Genomic DNA, 6,544 nt, shown 5'->3' on the forward strand with positions numbered 1-6,544 from the left:
TGCGGAGGCTGGAAATCTCTTATTCCAACCCTGATTCCTTCCTTCCAGAATCCCTCAAGCTTGCTCTGCAATGGGATTTTTTTTGCGCCACACTTCCCACCCGGGCTGCCTCCAGGGGGAGCCAAAAGCCAACTGCAGGAGCCCTAGTGTAGACAAGACCTTATCACTGTGTTGCGTAGACCTTCTCTGTTAGGGTAAAATGTCGGTGGGCCGGAGAGCCCTACCTGCGCTGTGGCCACCATTGGTGGGGCTGAGACACTGGCAGCAATGATGAGACATTGTAGGGGGTGGAAACATCCAGTGCAGACCCACACACCTATCCGCGGGGAAAAGGGACCAGGAATGGCACAGTCAGCTGCCCCCTTAGCTCCCACCCAACCCAATCTCCCCTTCTCCTGCCAGAGCCTGGGCAGGAGAAGCCACCTGAGATTCTCCTCCCATAATCCACTGCACTGTGGCACTTCTGCAAAGCCCTGACTCCCCTCCTGCAAGCGCTTCTGTGGGCAGAGACAGGGTGGGGGTGGGGAAGGAGAGAGGCAAAAGCTGACAGGGGGGTCATGATCCCCCATTTACCATGGAATTGTGGAGTCCGCTGCTATTCACATTTACTGAGCTGTGCTCTGCTACCTGTGCCTGGTCTCAGCAAGAGGGGAAGGGACTCCCAAGTATAACCTCACCAAAGGCCCCTACAAAAATATATCCAGCCCAGGAAGGAGAGGAGGAGAGCAGAGCCTCGTCGTGTGTGCAGGGGCTGGATGGGGGATTTTCTCCCAAACTGCAGCTGCTTTAGATGGAGATTAGACATCATCTTCCTTATTATAATGGTTTCCCTTTGGTCTGAGCCATTAGCCAGCACCTGAGGCCTTGCTGGGTAAGGGTTGTTTCCAATAAGAGGAAAAACTGATGCTACGAGTCAGTTATATTCTTTAGTGCAATCCTGTTTGCTTACTAAGAATGCACAGACCCCTGTTCTCCTGAACACTGCAGGAACAAACAGCAGCAGGCAATGTTCCTTGCTCAGAATTTCCACACCTGCCCCTCCAGCCAGCACTCTGCCCAAAAGCTGTCCTCTCTCTCAGCTTTCTCCCAGGGCCACACTCCTATTGTGCCGCTCGCCGTCTGCTCATCTTCTCCCTGCTTTCTCATTCCTTTCACATACATGCAGCTGTAACCAACATCAATGTCCCAGCCCCTGTGCTTGCAATCAGTCTTCAGGGAAACCCCTCAGCTGTGTGGCTTAGCTCAGGCCTTGCCATGCTGGTCAGTGCCTTAAGTAGTGGCTTCTATTGCTTCAGCTATCACTAAACAAAGGGTATTTAATTGCTCCCTCTATTAGCCTGAACAGAAGGTAGCTACATACCCATTGGCTTCAAGGAGGTCCGTGATTGCCCACGGATCAAAGACATGCTTCCTGGCAGCCACCAACACAACAATAATAAAAATGCAATGGGAAAGCTAAGGGTGTGCCTACACTACAGCTGCTACAATGGCAGAGCTACAGTGCTCCAGTTGTGCGCCCGTAGCACCATAACGTAAACACTTCCTACATCAGTGTTGATGTAGTTAATCTACCTCTCTGCGAGGCAGTAGCTAGCTAGGTTGACAGCAGAATCCTTCCATTGACCTAGCTGTGTCTACACTGGGGGTTAGGTGAACTTAGTTGATTGAGTTGGTGTTGGTCCTCCTTTGAGCAGGGGGTTGGACTAGATGACCTCCTGAGGCCCCTTCCAACCCTAATCTTCTATGATTCTATGAACTACGTCAGGGCATGAACTATTTCACAGCCCTGAGAGACACAGCTAGGTCGACCTAAGTTTTATGTGTAGACAAGGCCTAAAACAACCCACTGGGAGGGGAAATGCTAACATGGGGCATTGGTTAAGGCACGTGCATTCTAGACGGTTCCTGGAGTAAGATTCCAGTAAGATTCACCTCACTGGGGACACTTCACTGTATTATCAGAACAGGAGCCTTTTTCGTGTCTGGAGCAGTTTGCCACCACAACCCTCGGAAGGGACACCCCAGAAACCATCCCCGACTAATCATCCGTCCCCAGGGGAACCAACAGCTTCGGAGCAGGCACGGCGGAACCACTGCAGAAACAGCCTATGAAACCACAAACCCTTACTACAGAAGTTCACAAAAGTCTGGTTACTTTACAGAGAGAAGAACTGGGTTAGAGGTTCTAGCACTGCGATGGGGCACAGGGCACAGTTTACTTCTAGATTACAAGCCCAGAAGGGCCCATTATCTATTCTAGATCATTTTGTTTGACCTCCTGAATAACGCAGTCATCGACTCCTGGCACAGCCAGTGACTCACTATGTGGTCTTGGATAAGTCACTTAAAGGTAACCTCCAAAAAGGAAAAATGAGTTTCAGCCTTTTATGTTTTTTGTGAGGGGCTTTGATCTAACAGTGGGTTTTTTTAAATTATTTCCCCCCAATTTCTACTTTCTTTTGTTTTATTAGAACTCATAATCAAATTTTAGTTTACAAAGATTGTTTCACAGAAAAATGGCTTTTTGATTGAAACTGAAAAAATTTCAAAAAAAATGTGTGACAGCAAATGGTTTAGTCAAAAATTTTCACGGGAAAAAATTTCATTTCCAACCCAAATCTTTACATGAGAAGTATCAGAAATGCCAAGTTTTGCTGGGAGTCTCCTTGGAGTACTCAGAGATTAGACTGAAAGTGCTCTCAGCCCTTAATTCTGAATCTTTCATAAGAGTTTTCTCCCAACTGTTTCTTAGGTGTTTGAAGTAAACATGCATGATTACATGCGTCTGACGAAGTGGGTATTCACCCACGAACGCTTATGCTCCAATACATCTGTTAGTCTTAAAGGTGCCACAGGACTCTCTGTTGCTTTTTACAGCTCCAGACTAACATGGCTACCCCTCTGATACTTGAGGTAAACATGTATCACTAAAAGCACAATGTTAAGCAGTCTGAATAAAATCGCTCCTTCTCTCACTTGTAATTCATAGATTCCAAGGACAGATGGGCCACTGTGATAATCTAGTCAGACCTCCTATATAACTAGAGGCTAGAGAACTTCTCAAAATAATTCCTAGAGCAGATCTTCTAGAAAAATATCCAATCTTTATTTAAAAATTGTCTGATGAAAAATCCACCATGACCCTTGGTAAGTTATTCCAATGATACATTTTTAACACTGAGAGAAAGTAATGCCTTATCTCCAGCCTGAATTTGTCTACCTTCAAATTCCAGCCATCGGATCATGTTAGACCTTTCTCTGCTAGATTGAAGAGCCCATTATTAAATATTCCCCCCCCATGCAGGTGCTTATAAACTGTCATCAAGTCAGCCCTTAACCTTCTCTTTGTTAAGCTAAATAGATTGAGCTCTTTGTGTCTATCACTATTAGGCAGGTTTTCTAATCCTTTCATCATTCTCGCGGCTCTTCTCTGAACTGTTTCCAATTTATCAACATCCTTCTTGAATTGTGGGCACCAGACCTGGACACAGGATCCCAGCGGTGCCATTCACAGAGGTGAAATAACCTCTCTGCTCCTACTTGAGATTCCCCTGTTTGTGCATCCCAGGATGGCATTAGCACTTTCGGCCACAGCATTACACTGTGTGCTCATGTTCACCCCGACCCCCAAAGCTTTTTCAGTCACTGCTTCCCAGGGTAGAGCCCCCTATCCTATATCTATGGCCCACATTCTTTGTTCCTAGACGGATACATTTACATTTAGCCATATTAAAACTCATATTGTTTGCTTGTTTGTTCCCAGCTTACCAAACAATCCAGGTCGCTCTGTATCAGTGGCCTGTCCACTTCCTTATTTACCCCTCCCCCAATTTTTGTGTCATCTGCAAACATGATCAGTGATGATTTTATGTTTTCTTCCAGGTCATTGATAAAAAAGTGTTAAACTGCATAGGGAAAAGAACCGATCCCTGAGGGAACCCACTAGAAACACATCTTTTTCAACAATCATTCACCGTTTGCAGTTACATTTTGAGACCTACCAGTTAGCCAGCTTTTAACCTATTCAACATGTGCCATGTTAATTTTATGTATGCAGTGTTGTTGTAGTCATGTCAGTCCCAGGATTTTAGAGAGACAAGATGGATGAAATAATATCTTTTATTGGTGAGACCAACTGAAGTCCAATAAGAGATTCCCTCACCCACCTTGTCTCATATTAATTTTATATCTTTTTAGTTGTTGTGTGGTACCACGTCAAATGCCTTACAGAACTCTCACATATGAGATCAACCAAACTTGTAATCTCATCCAAAGGAGATATTTGCATTAATAGATTGCCCTCCTTTAATTTTTTATTAATCGAGTCTCATATCAGCAACTTCATTATCTTGCCCAGGATCTACGTCATGCTGATATGCCTACAATTATCCAGGTCATTTTTTTTTTTAAATTGGCACAATGTTAAGGCTTTCTTCCCATCTTCTGGAACTTCCCCAAAACTTATTGAAAATCAACACTAACGGTCCTGCAAGCTCCTCAGCCAGCTCTTTTCAAATTCTTGGATGCAAGTTATCTGGGCCTGCTGATTTAAAAATGTCTAATTTTAATAGCTGTTGTTTAGCATCCTTATGAGATACCAGTGGAATGGAAAGAGTGTTATCATGTGATGCAGCTACATCATCTCTTTCTTTTCCCAAATACAGAACAGAAATATTTATTCAACACTTCTGTCTTTTCTGATAATCAGATTTCTCTCCCTTGTCACCACCAGTTCTCTAGTCATCCATGGAGACTTCCAGGAAAAACAGGGAAATGTAAAAAACAAAGCAACTGCTCTCCCCTTTTTAGGGAGCCTTCCAGGCTTCTTTATAAAGAAACAAAAAGCAGGTACAAACCTAACGTATTTTTCCTTTAACCTCACCATGCCTCTGTTTTCTGCATTTTATAGATTGGGGAACTAAGCTGTCACAAGGTTAATAAATATTTGTAAAGTTCTTATTCATAATAATGGTTTATATTACAGTAGCACCTCAAGGCTCAGGATAAGATCAGGGCCCAATTGTGCTAGGCACTGCACATAGTGAGAGACAGCACTTTGCCTCCTAAGAGAAGAAGTATTATTGTTGCCATGTTGTGGTACTAAGACCTTATGGTTGGAATTTTCAGTGGGGCCTAAGGGAGTTAGGCACCTAAACACCATTGATTTTCAGTGGGAGTGGGCCTACTTTTTTCTTTAAATCCCTTTGAAAAGCCCATTCTAAGTGACTTACCTAAGCCACTCAGGGAGTCTGGGATGTAAACCCAGACCTCTTGAGTACAAACCCTGGGCACTATCCACCAGCCCAAGCTTCCTTGCCAAAAAGTGCTTTGAGATCCTCAGATGGAAAAGGCTGGTGCAAGTCAAACTATTATCCTGTTGTGGGTTTTGTAATTGTTGGTGCCTGTGTGTTCTTGGCAGGATTGAAATATCCCCTGGGAAGCCATTCTCGTGGCACTTCCAGCCCACCCCAAACCAGAGAGCACTAAACAACTCGTGAGAACGTCCGGCGCTAATAGATTCTGAGCGCAGAGAGGTCTGGAGAGGTGGGGAGCTGGGAGGAACAGTTGAACTCTTAGAGGCTTCTTACCCGTGCTGCAAAATTCAGAGCTGGCTCAGGCCTTCCTCATGGATGTGGGAGCGTGGGCTGGTGAGCAGCAGGAGACAAAGAAAAGCATCTCAACCGATTCTGTCTCCTCCAAACCCTTGAGGTGGCAGAAGGAGGCACAGAACCTGCATGGAGATGCATGCAGACCCTGCGTAGGTGCAAGGACCTGCTGCCTGGGAGCATCTCATTGCAAGACTGGAGTCTCGATCTGGAAATCTCATCAGAGGAGGCTCCCTTACCTCATTTTTAGTGCTTCCTCTGCTTCTGATCAGGTCAGGAATGCCAGCACAAACAGTCTTTGTGGCCACAGTCCAGCACCGCTCTTCCAGGCAGCATGAAAATGACAAAAAGCAGTGGAGGAGACGGTTAGTCAAACTCTTTGGAACTTCTCATAGACTCATAGACTCATAGACTTTAAGGTCAGAAGGGACCATTATGATCATCTAGTCTGACCCCCTGCATGCTGCAGGCCATAAAACCGTCCCTACCCCTTCCCTGGACTCTGCTGTTGAAGTCCCCAATCCTGTTTTAGGTGACTTCAATCGGCAGAAACCCTCCTGCTAGAGATCCCTGCCCTATGCTGCGGAGGAAGGCAAAAAACCTCCAGAGGCTCAGCCAATCTGCCCTGGAGGAAAATTCCTTCCCGACCCCAAATATGGCGATCAGTAAGACCCCGAGCATATAGGCAAGAGTCTCCAGCCTGACCCCTGTCAGCCATTATACAATTTACCTACCATTTCTTGGTTTTCCTTGACTACTATGTTTTACCATTAAACCATTCCCTCCATAAATTTATCTAACTTAATCTTAAAACCAGACAGGTCCGTCGCCCCCACCGTTTCCCTCGGAAGGCCGTTCCAATATTTCACCCCTCTGACGGTCAGAAACCTTCGTCTAATTTCAAGCCTGAACCTCCCCACGGCCAGTTTATATCCATT

This window comes from Trachemys scripta, chromosome 4 (assembly GCF_013100865.1).
Source record: "Trachemys scripta elegans isolate TJP31775 chromosome 4, CAS_Tse_1.0, whole genome shotgun sequence".
In the NCBI taxonomy this organism is placed as follows: domain Eukaryota; kingdom Metazoa; phylum Chordata; order Testudines; family Emydidae; genus Trachemys; species Trachemys scripta.